The 14,868-nt window shown below is 40.3% G+C and overlaps 1 protein-coding gene across 4 annotated transcripts in view; it reads left to right on the top strand.

Annotated features, from left to right (window-relative positions):
* The first annotated feature begins 205 nt into the window (after nt 1-205).
* The window catches only part of FER (FER tyrosine kinase), a 160,616-nt gene continuing 145,953 nt past the window's right edge, over nt 206-14,868 (top strand). For 2 of the 4 annotated variants that reach the window (XM_005490424.4, XM_014269441.3), the window contains exons 1-2: nt 206-344; nt 13,222-13,332. The gene's annotated coding sequence lies outside the window, so the exon portion shown is untranslated. Of the gene's footprint in view, nt 345-591; nt 1,019-13,221; nt 13,333-14,868 lie in introns of those variants that run through there. The other 2 variants (XM_014269439.3, XM_014269440.3) reach the window with 2 other exon arrangements.

The raw sequence follows: 14,868 nt of genomic DNA, 5'->3' as shown, positions 1-14,868 counted from the left end.
TCCCTCCCTGCCGCGGGCGCGGGCAGCAGGGACCTGCGGGGACACGGGGCTGTCCCCCGGGCTGTCCCCGGGCTGTCCCAGGGAAGTGGCGGCCGGGGGCGCGGAGCGGGGGCGCGCGGGGAGGGGCGGGGAGTGTTGCCGGGAGACGGAGGCGCGCGGGAGGCGTTGGCGCGGGAGCGCGCCCCCGCCCCCCGCCCCTCCGCGCGCGCGTCAGCGGGAGGCGGACCGCGCCGCCATTGGCCGGCGGGGCGGCGGGCGGCGCCGCGCGCATTGGCCCGCGCGGGGTCACGCGGTGCGGGCGGGCCCGTGACGCGCGCGGCGGCGGAGGGGGCTCGGCTTGTCAGGTAGGGATGGTCCGCGCGCGCCGCCCGCGCCCCCCGCCGGCGCCGCGCCCGCGCACGGGTCCGGCCGCCCTCGCCCCGCCGGCGCCGCGCCCGCCCTGCCCCGGCCAGGGACCCCTGGGAGCGCCGGGACCCCCGGCCGGCAGTGGGACGCTGGCGGGCCCCGCGCCGGCTCTACCTGCGGGCGGGGCGGGGCGGGGCGGGCAGCGGCGCCGCTCGCGTTCCGCTGCGCCGGGGCGGCGGCGGCGGCCGCATCCGGTCGCGTCCCGGTGGCGTCCCGCGGGGAGGTGTCGGAGGCGCCGCTCTCCCGGCGGCGGCTCCGCCCCGGCGGGGCAGGGGCAGCGCGGCGGGCGCGGGTCCCGCCCCTCCCCGGGTCCGCCGCCGAGGTCCGGGCTGGGGGAGGCAGAGGGCGGGTTCGGCCCCGGTCCGGCGGTGCCGGGCGTGTCTGTTCCTCTCCCGTGCTCCGGCCGGGCTGGAAGTGCTGGGAGTAATGGGAGGACGCGCCGGCCACCGCTAGGAGCTACGATGTGTGACCATCCCTGCTTCCCAATAAACGCAGCAGCCCCGGGAGGCGGTTTGGGGTTTTGCGTTCCCTTCCTCCTTGGTGCCGCCTGACAGTTCTGTGCAGCACAGCGGCCGCCTGCGAGAACTTGTGCCTTAGTGCTGGAGCCTGCACGGTGAGGCCTTGTCAGCGTCGCTGCCCTGGCGCTCTTCGTGTGCCTTCTGATGCTTTGTGTTTGAGATAGTGGGATTTGCGCGTGTATTGAATACTTATATTTGGTGTTCGAGTGGGCATTAAACATCCCTTTTCATGTTGGAGACTTCACATGAGCATACACATCCCTAAAATGACACATGTGTGCGAGCACCAGGGTTTTGTAAGACCTTTAAAACAAGCCAGCTCATTTTCTGTTTGCAGGAGGGCATCACTGCTTTTCACATAGGTGAAATAACTTTTCCCTGCTTTGCAACAGACCTGCTCAAAGTGGCTTTGGTGGTCTGCTCTGTTGTACTTGGTACTGCAGATTCCTTCAAGAAGTTGCAGTGTGAAAAATGATGGGTGATGCGTGAAACTAGACCAAAAAAAATATTGGGTATTAAAATATTTTTATTAAAATAAGTTAGTTTTACTTATTTACAATACCTAACAAGGAGATTGGTTCTACAGTTTATTTTATGTAAGTGGTAGTCTTTGAGAATCTCAGGGAGGTGGGGCATTCACACATCATCTGCTCACAGTCAAATCAAATTGCAAATGATGGACGTTGTAAGTTGAGTTAGAGTAATGATTATTGTTGGGGAGACCCATGTCTGTTCCCTCTTCTTATAAATTCTTTGTAATGTGTTGACAAAAAATGTCAGTACGATTAAAACTTTAAAATACACATGTATGGAATGTTAACTCTAAACTTGGGCTTTGGAGATATTTTATTGAGGGAGAAGATTAGGTCTCCTATGTACAATGTCACTTACTAGCTGAGTAAAAGCTGAGTTATCCATCAGATTTCCTGATTTTCTACAACTGTAACTTCATGTCACAGCTGAGTCCTTTGTCCTTTGTCAGTTGGTATTTGGATTGCCAGTGTATAAAGTGATCATGTAGAAATAATTCTGATACTTGAAAGCAAGACAGGCTAGAGAAGGCAATGAACAGAGTATAGAGAATAGAAATTTTCAGTTCCTCTGGAGTTGTTTGATGGAGCTTAAAGATTAACTTGCAAAAAAGATAAAAGAATGTATCAGTGCGTGCACAGGATGTCGGGCCAATTTTGAAATCAGAACTTTAGTGATGCGAAGGTGAAATGGGCCTTTGTTAAGAGAGGGGGAGCGACATTTGCTTCACTAGATTAGAGGTATTTAACTAAGAGCATAAAAGGGAAGAAAGGTTTGCCTTCAGGAGGTGCACTGCAGTTAGGTAACATGGGATGCATTTCCATACTTAAAATGTTCAGAGTTCAGTGTCATTCTTCCTGCAGCGGCGAGCAGAGGTGCTTTGATGGTAGGAGAGCGGGGCTGGCATCTGGTGGCCTGTTGTTTGTCCATGGGAAATCCCCTCTCCCTGCCTGCTCTGACCTCCCAGTTGCCGCCTGTCCTCAGTGTTCCCTCAGTTGGGAGCAGCAGGGTGAAGGAAGATATGTTTGCCATGTCAGACTGAAGGCGGAGAGAGCTGGCAGCAAGTCCAGAATTGCTCCATAGAAGGAGATGGGCTAGGAGCATGAGGTCATCACTTTACAAGGAGGTGGTTCTTTTTGCAGTGTGTGGGAAGTAGCTCTAGGAAAGGAGACTTTTTTGCTGGTGGGGAGAAGAAACAGAGCAGTAAGGGAAGAAAGACTAAATGCATTCCACTGGGAAGTAAACTGCATAGATGCTCGTATTCTAAGATAAAACTGTCCACTTAGTCTTGCCCTAATTATATTGGTGCTGTACTTGCCTTGTGAAAATAGATTTCAAAAACCTAGTGGAGAGCTTTATTCTACCGTAGAGATAGTCTTGAAATTGTTGAGTGTTCACCATTTTATTAGGGAGTTAAAGGATTTAAAATTTGGAGCATGAAAATGTGCAGAAGGTCTATGCTGTTTATTGTGTGTGTCAGGTAAATCTAGCATTTCTTTACAAAGGTGTATTTTTGAAACTTTTTTGCAGTAGTGAATCAGTAAAATTCACAGCTTTGTTTCCAGGGTTTGAGAGAAGATAGTCACCTCTTATTTTATGAGTGTATGGTATCATACAGTACATAGGAAGTTTGGGTAAGATTCTTAAAAACCAGCAAGAAGCCTTCTAAAATAGCGTTTATTTTTGTGTTAGGGAATTATAATTTTTTTCTTGTGGAACAGCTTCACTGGATGGAAGGCTTTGATTGCTGTCAGCTTGTAGCATGAAATTATATTTTTGACCATTACGGTAATTCTCTATTTTCTCTTTCAAGTTTAAGTGCAGAGTTCAGTTCAGTGTAAGGAGTCTGAGATAATATGGAATTTTTAAATTGCTATGTGTTTCCCTGATGATATTAAAAATAAATGCACAATAATTTAGGGCTTAAGGCTGTTTTTAATCTGAGTGAGTGAACTGTACCTCATGACGTCATTCTACTTTGGATTTCAGATTTCTGTTTGCTCTATAGTAACCACCTTCCCTTGCATTGTTGCTTTCTACACTTGAGAGAAAATGCCAGGTGCTTTAACCACATATAATTTCAGACTTTTTTCTTCATATCTGGGTTTCTTACCTGCTTACAATACTCAGATGGGTGCCTTAGCAGTTTGTAGAGACAACCCTCTGTACTCATAACTTTACTGCAGTTCTGTCGCCATGTATGGGTTTCACAGAATTACTGATCTTTGGAGTGTACTAGTTGGCTCTTTAGAGCGTCGTTGATGTTGTGGGCTTGCACCTTGAGCAAAAAGGATATTTTGTTAGGATATCTGGTATGGCTGCTCTTATTTTCTGCTCAGGGTACAGTTACTGCTTGGACCAGATAATTCCTTCAGGTTGTTGACAGGGTGAATGTGGAGTAACGGCACTAATTGCATACTCTGAGAGCTTTCTGCCGTGTAGCTCTCTGTTATGACAAACACATGCTGTCAGCTGTTTGTTGAGGGGGGAAATAGAACAATCATGTGTATGCTGTTAATCTGTTCTTTAGGTATGCTGTACAATACTGCCTGCAGAATACTGTAGTCCACTGGCAACCCTCTCTTAGTATGAGCTAGTAAGAAAATACTTAATGAATAAGTTCTTAATGGTTCTCATGTATTTGGCATTTTTCAATATGGCATTCAAGTCTTGGTCTGAAGACAGGTAGCTGTCTTGAAATTGTCATTACTTAATCTTAAGAGTCTCACAACTTTTTTTTTTCATTCTGTGATTCTGTAAGTGATTTATTTCAACATGAGGAGCTGAGACATTTAGAAATTACGCTTAAGCGTAAAACTAAATTACCATAATTAAGACTTAATGAAAAACTAGTTATCTTGTAAGTAGTGGCAACCTGTGAAAAGTCTGTGAATTGTTGTGTATTACATGAGCACTCTTTGCCAGAAGTAGAAGTTAAATCCAGAGCAGTGTTAAAGTGCATTAATCATGAGCCATTTGTTCCTTGAAATTGCCTTTTTAGTAAATGGGAGACACACAATTATAGCAATGAGCCTGATAAGAGTCGTGAAGATGAGCCCCTCTGACAGAGTGCTGAATCATACTCAGAGCACTCCATCCTCTCTAATAAATGGGTTAGGCATTTCTGGAGAAAAGCTCTATGAAAGTAATTACACAATCACATAATGCATATTCCAAAGAGGGTGGAATTTGGGTTTGCATCCTCATTTTGTGAGTCTCCTAATTTCTTACTCAGTTTGTCAGCTTTTCTGCTTTTTGTCAGTTCTGTTTATGCCTAACTTTTTGCTTTAGAAAATTTGGAAAATCTTCATACATTGACAGCATATTGTAGCTTACATTGTCTGTCATCACATTTGTAATGTTTGCTGTTTGAATTGAGAGTGGCCGTTATAAGTTGTTTTCTTTCTTGTAATAGAGAGCTGGAAAGGACATAGATGTAATGGTTATTTAATAAGACAGGAATTATTTTATTGAATATTTGGTGCTTTAATACTCAGGCAAATAACCTATTAATAATGGCTGAGCTGGTGGGTGTTGCTAGCTGCTACACTTGTAAATCACAAAATTCACCTTTGGTAAACATATAAACAAGTAGGAGTAGCATCATAGGATAAGTCCTGATTTTTGAATATATTAAGTTTGTTTTATTTGCTGTTACATTGTATAAATTTGTTAAATTATGATCACTGCAGTGTATTACCATTGTGTCTGCTCAAGTACAGCTTTTTAGAATTATGCTAAAGCTTCCTTTCTAGATTACATGTGTCTTTCAGATAGCATCTGACTTCCTAGTTGTGGCTTCTGCTTTCAAATGTTCATGAGTGTAAAATAATAAGCTGCAGCATTTGTTCTCTAAGTTTCAGGAAGTACTGGTAAGGGTTACAGTCAGGCAAAGTGGTTAAGTTCAAAAAATGTGACAACTTAAGCTTTGTAAAAATGTGAGAATTGTAATGTTAAAAAAAATCATACAACTTTACAGCAGCTTTTTACTGGTTAAAAAATAGAAAACATGGAATCAGATAAACACATCCTTGTTTATATTAGGTATATTTGTTGTATGTGAATGCTGTGTTACCTCCCAACTTTTCTGAAATTTTCATTATATTGTTGATAAACTGAAGTTCATCAGATAACAGAAGATGCCAAATACAGAGAAAATGGTGTCAGTTGAAGTGAGCATCTGAAAAAGCAAACAGTTCTATAGGGTCTGAAACAAAGATAGAAGAAAGCTATACCGTACCAGTTCTGCCTTTTGGATTAGGTGAATGTTGAAATTGGAGTGCAAAATCTCTCATCAGTGAATGTGTTAAGTAAATTTGAAGCTACTATTTTAATAAATTTAATTGGCATCCAGATAATCTAATTTATCTAAATGATTTTTTTAATGAGAGAAGGTAATTATATGTCATTCTTACTGAAGTGAAAATCTCAGTTCGAGTCAGTGGATGTGTTCTAGCTTCTAGCTCTCCTTCTCTGGAGCCAGGTGGTATCCTCTGAAGGGAAGCCAACTGATGGCAGTTTACTCCAGGCTCTGCTTCAGACACAATGTGGGAACTCACTGCAGGAGATTTGTGCCCTTTGCAGAACCGTCTTCAGGAGGTATCCTCTCCTTGTATGCCTTGTGTCCCAAGGCCTCATGTTTCCGGGAAGCATGCAGTGCATACCCTGTGCAAAAAGTCAGTCCAGTGGGCTGTGACACAGCGATTTCTTGTGCTCTGGTATTTCATCACCAGTCACCCCATCCAGGCTTGGGGAGCCTGAGTGGGGCTGTAGGGGTTAGCAGTGTGGGTGTGGTCAGTCTGCTTTTGGTGGGGGGGGAGCTGCCATTTCCAAAGCTCTGATTAAGCAGATGGTTATCAACATTTGGCCATTACAATAGTGTGGCTTGTGTCTCTCTACAGAATTTTTCTCAGATCAAGCTGGGATTTCTGGTTTAGAGATGCAGTCAAATTCCCTTTATGTATCTCAGAGTACAGTAAGACAAGAATTCTGAGGGAGCTAAATAACTCTTGTCTACAGTACAACAATATTGTCATCTCTAACTTGTTTCTGAATGACACTATGTTATGAAGAATATTGTCCTTTTAACTGAAATATTGGCTGCCTGGTATAATCTCTGGAAAGAACACTTTTGGGCAGCTGAAGGAAAGGCTGGATATGAAATAATAATCTAGTGCAATAAAGATCAGATAGGCTGAATCTTATGTATGCAAATAAATTTCCATGTGAAGACTCCAATCATGCATGTGCACTTCAGGATCACTTGTCCAGACATCTGGAAGATTAAGTCTCTACCACTTTTACTTGTTTGTAATAGCATCCATTAATTAAAGCTCATACATTTTCAAATGAGAGTAATATTCTTCAGAAGGAATGTTCTTTAGCTAGGATGGCTGATGAACCCAAACAGAACTGACTGGAACTAGGAAAAGAATAGGTAGGTTTTACATTTTGGTGTATATCTCTAGAATGTATGTAATAAAATTTGTTACACACTTAAAGCATATAATAAGGTTCAACAAATGCATCTTTCAGTCATTTGCGTTTCTGGTGAGAGTAACTGTGTCCCATTTAACAGAGAGTTATCACTGTATGGAGATGGGAAGGAGCAGTCAGTTCAGGAGCAGCAAACAGAGGCTTGAGGCAACACCTTTCACTGAACCACAGGATACGTTGTATCTCCCACAGTGCAACAGCCTGGAATATCAGTAGTTAGCAAGAGACAGAACTGTCTCATGGGCCTATGGTCCTCATGGCTAGTGTTTTCTGTACAAAATACTGGTAATCAAACTACATTAAATGTGGTACAATGATGCCAAGGGAATAAGTGACCCCAAGAAGACTAAATGAACAGTAAGTTAACTAAGTAGAAGGTTTAATGTACCAGAAGGATATGATTAGTTTAATGAAGGAGGCAAGAGGAAGAAACATCCTGATTGCTCTTTCAGTTTCTTTTCAAAGAGCAATAAATACTTGGAACTAGATTATGTTTCTCCTGAGGAGACCACATTGTCATTTATTACAGACTAATGGCAGATGTCTTACCTAATTGTTTTGTCTGAAGTGAGACATTCTGGCTGATATTGGGCCATAGGAAGAAATTAAATGTCTCTAGACTTTATAAAGTACTTCACATCCTGAGGATTTATCTTTTTCTATGGCTGTTCTTGAATCTTGAGAGCTAAGACAGTGCTGCTGGGAGAAGCTTCTGGTAGTACTCTGGATTTCTAAGTTGAAATATGCAATGGCAGCAGCCAGTGAATTTTGGGACCTGAAGTCTTCAGGAGAAGTCTTAGATGTAGCTTTGTGATGGTGAGAGGCCCCCAGCAGGAGTGTTCTTCAATCCTGTTCCCCTTACATAGGCAACTATGCTTACATAGGCAGCCTTGGGACTCAGGATTTGCATGTGGGCTCTGTGTGTGTTATTTCTGACTTGCTATGTATTCATCTCGAGACTGATGATCGATATCAAGATGTGAAATGCTACTTTCAGAGGTTTGGGGTATTTTCTCAAATACAGGAGACTGCTTCCTTCCTTCCGACTAAAGAACTTGGTAGCTAATTGAAATCTAAATTCTAAGAGAAATCAGCAAAGATATAAGTTAACATGTTTAAAATAACTCTTCAGTTGAGGTGGTTACTACAGGTACTTTTTAATTCCAGTGTTGGCTATTTCTAGAAGTTGTTTCTACCTTCACTAGTTGTCTAAGACAAGAAATCCCTTGAAAACGCAATAGTTTAATTTTCTTTAGCTTCTCTTTTTTTTTGCTCAGAGGTTTCTGTAATACACTGTATAGTACACACTTTAAGTGAGCTTGAGTCACTGATGTATTTTTTATTCTGTTTTCAAATTGTGGCAAATTTTTGGACATTTTAACATTATGTATTTCTTCGTAATTCTGGAACAGTCTTTCTCTTTAGCTGGTAGAATTGGTTAACCAGGCTGGAGATGCACAGTACCTGCCCTGTGATAGTCACTTTTAGCAGCCTTATCCTGCTCAATCCATTTTTCTTTTAGGATCTAGTGTGGTGATACATGTTGGAACACTGCGGAGTTGAGAGGTCAGTAAAAATTTGTCAGTCAGGAATTCTCTGTTGAGGCCATGCTTTTCTCTGCCTTTCTTTGAGTCCTGGAGCTGAATTTAAGGAAAGTGTAATTCTTGGAAAAATAGAGGAAGGAAAGCTTTTTCTTTCTCATGAAACTCGTGAAAGGTAATGGGAAACTAGGCGTGTTTAGCTTTGAAAGCAAAAGAAGGGTGTGTGGCTCATTTTGTCACTTTCTCAGAGTCAACAAGACAAGAGAAGAGTCTTGAAGCATTAGTGACAGGATGTGACTTCTGTCAGCTGGACTAGCTCTTTTCTTCTTAACCTGTATCTGCCTTCACCTTCTTGATTGTCTGCCTGATGAGATTCAGTCTTGCTATTTAGCTGTGACTGTAAGGTAGGAACTTCTGTCGGGGGGAAACAAAGCTGGTTAAGTAACTGCACCTAAAAAGCACTTACTGCATGGTTTGCTACCAGATGTCAGCTCTACTCTTTGCCCATTCTTTCACAAAAGGCCTGAGATGATAAAGAACGTGCTGAGCAAGTTACCAGGCCATGGGAAGTGGCAAACAGCTGAAAATGGGGAGGAGAACGAGATTACTGTTTCAAATAGTCTTGGAAAATGGAAGATGTCATCTGGAACAAAGCAGGTATCAGTGAGTATGAAAGCTCACTGGCTGTTTGTAGGCTGGACAGAGTGGATATGTGGTGGTGGAAGATGAAGTTATGTGGAAAAAAAACATGAATTTTTGGATAATGAACAAATAAGGATATATTATCAAGTTGTTAGAAAGAGGGTAAGCACATGGGCAAGGAGCTTGAAAGTAATTTGAACTAATTTCTTGTTCTTGTCAGAGTTGGTTGGTCCTACAGTTGGTCCTACAGTTTCAGCTTCTGACTTCTTATGTGAGATGGAGACCAGTTGCAGGGTGTTCAGAGGAGAGCAATGGTTTAGAAAGTGGTTTAAAAGGAAAGATTGAAGATTGAAAAAAATTAGAATTGTCTTGTGATTCTAGGTAGAGAATCTGGAGGCTGTCTTTTTGGGCTTCTATCTGTTTCACTTTTTTTTTGGATTGCTGCTAAGTGTAAATCCTATTCTTTGATGAAGCCCACTGCTTCTTATTTGCATTTATTTTTAATAACATCACAGCTGCAGGAACTGCTAAGAAAAAATGTGGTCTTCCTACAGGTGCACAAATGGGAAAGTGAGAGTGCGCTGTTTGAGGATGTTAGTGCCTGACCAAGTAAAATCCATGTAGCTCAGTACTTGCTACTGTCAGATAAGAAGGGGCTGTTGGCATAAATATAGACTAGTAGTTCCTGTTTTGCTTTTACAGTATAGACACATCTTGAATTGGAACTCTTACTGTTCTACAGATCTGTTTTTAAAATGAGTTTTTATAATAAATTTGTACTTCTTTGTTTCATGGTCTCAGAAATGTCTTTAGGCATTGAATTATCTAATTTAATTATTTTCTAGACAAAGAAGGACATAAGAGCAACTTTTTAAAAATTTCATTTGATGTTCTCGAGTTCTTCTGGAAAACACTTCAGGCATTTGACATAGCATATCTCTTTGTGCTACAATGATTTTTCTTTGGGTGTACTTTGATTTTACACCTGTCATTCTTACATTTTTTGTGAGCTAAAAATTCTCTTTGTGTGTAAGCTGCTCCATGCTATGATCAATATTATCTATATATTTTTTTGTGCTTTAAGTTTTTCTTTAGCTAGAAGAACTTCAACAAACAGGGGTACCACTAATCTGTCAGCAGCATAAGGCTATGTTATGTTTTCCCTTCCCTTCATTAAAAAATAGTTTAATATTCTGGATGGTTTCTAACCTGACTGCTTGAAAGCACTGAACAAATGTTTTTGAAGCTATGTGTTCTGTTACAGTTTTTTCTGGCACTATTTAATAACTCCTACCAGTGTATTATGTTGCATTTATTGACATGTGACTTCATCTGCTGCTTTCTGTGCTTGCTGCTCAGTGTTCTGAGGTTTTGCAAGTTTTGTAATGGTTTGTTGGTTTTGATGAATCAGAATAATTTTGTATAAAGCACAGATGCTTCTGTTATGATGTGTAGGCAGGTAACCATTCTGAAGAGCAGTCCAAGCCCAGGCACAGATTATGAAGAGGCTTCTGAACTCTTTCCCCTGTCAGGCTTTGTCTCTTAATCTTACCCTGCAAGGTCTTCAGTTCTCTAGTAGCTTCCTATCAGAGACATCAGCAGAAACTTCCTACTTCCAACACCTTTTGCCACAGCATCCTTGATGCCTTCATAGAACTCTTCAAGTTGTGGCACATGATTTTGCTCTGTAAAAGCTGCGTTGTTCTTTTTTTCTTTTGATTTATTCTAGTGTACAGATTCTTAGGCATGGTTTTAACCATCTTGTGCAGTATCAGAGTCAGACTGTGTTGTGCTTCTGATTGCCTTGTCCCATCTGAGGAAAAATTTATTTATTTTCCTCTCTTGATACTTCTTTGCTTGGCTCAACTTAAGCCCAAGTTTTTGCAGAATTAATATTTTGGAAATTTCAATGCTTTGGCTCAAGAGTGTTGGACTGGTGAATTCTTACTGATAATTTGATATTTTTAATTGCCTCTTGGATGCTTCATTTTTAGAAAATGCGTTATATATCCTAAATCTGAAGAGGATCTAATTTGGGGATTGGCCTTAACTGTCTTGTTAGTAATTTCAGAAAACAACAGATCATCTAGGTTTTCTATTCTGTCTTTATCTTCTTATGAATTTGTCTTTTATACCTTCATTAGCTAGTGAATTATTGCATTGAGGTAGCAAGATGTTTGTAACTATCAGATTCTGCTATGTTTGAGCTCAGAAATAACAGTGGACATATTGTGAGATTTTATTGCCTTCTGGCAGATGGCTGTGCAATTCACTGGAAAGCTTTTATTATGATTCCATGTACTAGCTAGTCTATGCCTGTCAATTAGACCTGTATTGGACTTGCATTACCAGCTTTAAGTTCTACTAATGACCTGTGTACAGATGAAAAAATGCACATAGGTAAAAAGTTAATAGTAACAGGAATTCTAAGGAAAAGTGGGGTTTGCATTTAGTTTTCTTATTGACAAAATTCTGCACTCCAAAATACGTGATAGCTCAGTTCTTTAAAAAGAGAAATAAAGCTATGTTGTTGTTTGTGTTCAGGGAGCAGAAGATAGAACTTCTTTGTGTTGAAGTAGCTCCAGCCTGTTGTTTCATTTGATAAATGGAAATTTTTAATGGGCTTCATTTTACCACATGCAGTTCTTAACATTTGCATGAAACTTGAATGTGCCCAGGTGCTGGTGGTGGTGTTTGTTCCACTTTCATGAGTCCCATTTGAATGAGGATTAGGATTTATGTTCCTGTCCAGTGACTGGTGTTTCTTCTACCCACTTTGTATTTTTGTTAGTAAGATGAGCCAAATTTACTCTAATGTTTTGCTCTTGCTTGTACTTTTTTGCTAGTGGAGACTTACCCTTGGGCTTTGCAAATTTGGAACAAATTATTTTGTATCTGTTTCTTAGAAATGGGATGAATTTTATAATGCTTGTAACCTCCTGTGGTTTTTTTTTCTCCTTTCGTATTTACTTGCTGATCCTTTTCAGTGCCTGAATCTTAGTATCGCTTAGTCTTTTCTATTTTTGGTCATGGAGAATAGAAGTTTTGTATTTATATTAGGCAGTTCTTTGTTTCTCAAACATACTAAGTAACCAGAAGGGAATACTAAATAATGCTGCTTGAATGTGAGCTACGACTGTCCCTTCTCAAGGTTTTATGAATGTGTTTGTGAGCAGTGCTTTGTTTTAAATAATGGAGAATTTGAAAATAATTTTGTTTTCTTCACCCCTACGCACTTGTCTTTCTTTCAGTTTTGCTTTATGTGTTTTTTCCTATGAGGGCATTGCTAAACTGTTATGGAATGTTTTATTTGAAGTTGGACATTGTGGTGTGAGATTGTGAGTGAATGCTTATCATGGGTCCACACACAGAGATTATACAGTATACCTTACACTTGTAAGTTGTCTGCAAAGCTTGTTCTTTACCATTCTTTAAACCAAATATATTTTTTCCTTAATATAAACCCTCAAAACCTTCTGTGTCAGTTTGCTTCACCTAAATTGTGGTCCAGATTTACAATTTGAAGTTTTGGTCCTGCTAGTCATCCTAACTTCCTGACCTCCTACTTTTCTAGATCTTAGAGTAGTTAGAGCCAGACAGAAATGTATGTCTTGAGTGGTTCCTTTCTCTCATTGCCACTTGTTTTCTTCCACTCTTATGAATAACTTGGTCTTTCATATAACAAATTTTGGCCTTCTGTGCTTTCATTTTCCTTAATAGGTTTCTGTTTTCATTTTACCAAGGGCAAGATTCATAAATAAGTAAAATTGTCTTAATTTTTCAGCTACAGTACACTTGTCATAAAAAATTCCAAGAACTTAAAGAAAAATCTTCTCTTACATGTGTAGAGACAAAATTATTTCTTCACTCAAAATTATGTGTACTAAGTGATAGCATAGTATTGCTAGCAGTCATTTGAGAAATCTGCTCTTTTCTTTTAGTTGTATTGTCTGTTTTTTTTGGTTTTTTTTTAAAGCTGGTGTCTGGTAATCTGAAAATGCAGGGTAACTTACCTAAGTTTCAGTTTTGCAATGTATTTGAAAATGGTGAGATAGTTAAAAGAAGTTTGATATGTTTTTCTTTCACAGAGTCTCCAGAAAAGAAAAAAAAAGTATCTTTCAGTAGGTGAAAATCAGAGGAAGTAGCTGCTGGCATAGGAAAACTGTATTAAAGGACATTTCTGAAGGAAAACTTTTAAGGTATGTGGGCTAAGTTATGCTTTGCGGAAGAGCTTTCCTGAAAATTAGGTGCCTGCTTTGCTTTGAATGGGACCAGTATTTCAAATCAGCTTTGAAATTATCAGGCAAACTTTTATTATCCTTTCAGATGTTTATTGTTGACAAAAGCTCTGCAGAAGGGTTAGTTTTACTAGTTTATGTTGTATGCATCATATCTATGCATACAAAGATGGTCTTATGAATATGAGATTAGTGTACACAAAGGGTAGATAATATATGTGTTTTGAGTTTCATGGTCTTGTGCATTCCAGGAATGGATCCTACACTAACAGAAATGTCAGTTGTTTGACTGTCTAATTTTTGTTTAAGGTGTGGATGGAACACTAAGAATGATTTATTTCATTATTTTAATGGAATATAACTATTGTAAGCCTCACATTGAGAAATTGAGAAGGACTGTCTAACAAATTCATAATCTATTGTAAAAACGCTTTTAGTTTGGTATAGAAGCCTTGATTTTAAGGATTTGTCTCCTGAATCCAAATCCTCTTTCTTTTCTGATTTTGAAATATTTTTAATGTTTGTAGAAAGTGTTTGCAGAATAAAAGACACGCTGTATTCTCTATGATTTGGAGCCCATGCAGATTTAGGAGTAATCTAAATTCATGGTCAGCACATGAAGAGTGGGAGAATCCAGATCTGTGATGTGCTTTCCTATTCCGACTTTAGCTGGGGGCCAGGTGTGCTTTCTGGGTTTGTGGTTTTTTAGTTGCCTACCTTGTTGCTGGTACTGTGAAACCACAAGTTCCAACTTTAGATCCATCATTATTTTAAGTTTATAAAGTCACAGCCTTGGATATAAGTGATGGCAATATGTAGCGGAAGACACCAGTTGTTACAAGTGGAAGTGTTGCATTGTATCTGCTCTGTTCTTCCTTGCTCATTTAATTTCAATGCGTGTCAGACTCAGGACCTTTGGTCAGACACAGCGTGGCCACTTTCCTGTGTCACAGTCAGATTGCAATCTTTAAATTAAACGTACATGGGTTATGGAAACTACTTTCTTCAGAGTTGCTGCTGGAATCCAGCAGCATGACTAACTGGAGTGCTGGTTTTATTTCCTGAGGGGAGTGTTACAATGTTGAAGGATTATGTGACCAGCAACTTCCTTGAAGTTTCTCACTATTTGGCTGAAAAACTTTTAACATTGATTTGTTTTGAATCTGACTGCACCACTGTGTTGATGGTTGACAGAAATTTTAAATTGTCTTTGGTAACTCTGCTTAAATTTAGAACAGGTTGAGATCTGCTTGCTCATTCACGCTATATTATTGAATGTACATTCAATGTGTACATCCTGTGAGTGATTAGTTCATTGTTTTGAGCGTAACACTGTAAAGAACGTAAGTGCTACTTTCTTGGAATTGATTGTGAGATGCATTTTACTCCTAAGTTTAACAGATATTTTTTGACTAATATACAGGTACAGTGATTTTTTTAGCCATCTGTATCTATGTCTGTAATAGATAATATAGGATATTACATATCTTCTAAGAT

The sequence above is a fragment of the Zonotrichia albicollis genome, chromosome Z (genome assembly GCF_047830755.1).
Source record: "Zonotrichia albicollis isolate bZonAlb1 chromosome Z, bZonAlb1.hap1, whole genome shotgun sequence".
NCBI lineage: Eukaryota > Metazoa > Chordata > Aves > Passeriformes > Passerellidae > Zonotrichia > Zonotrichia albicollis.
This window is presented reverse-complemented; position numbering and strand designations above follow the sequence as displayed.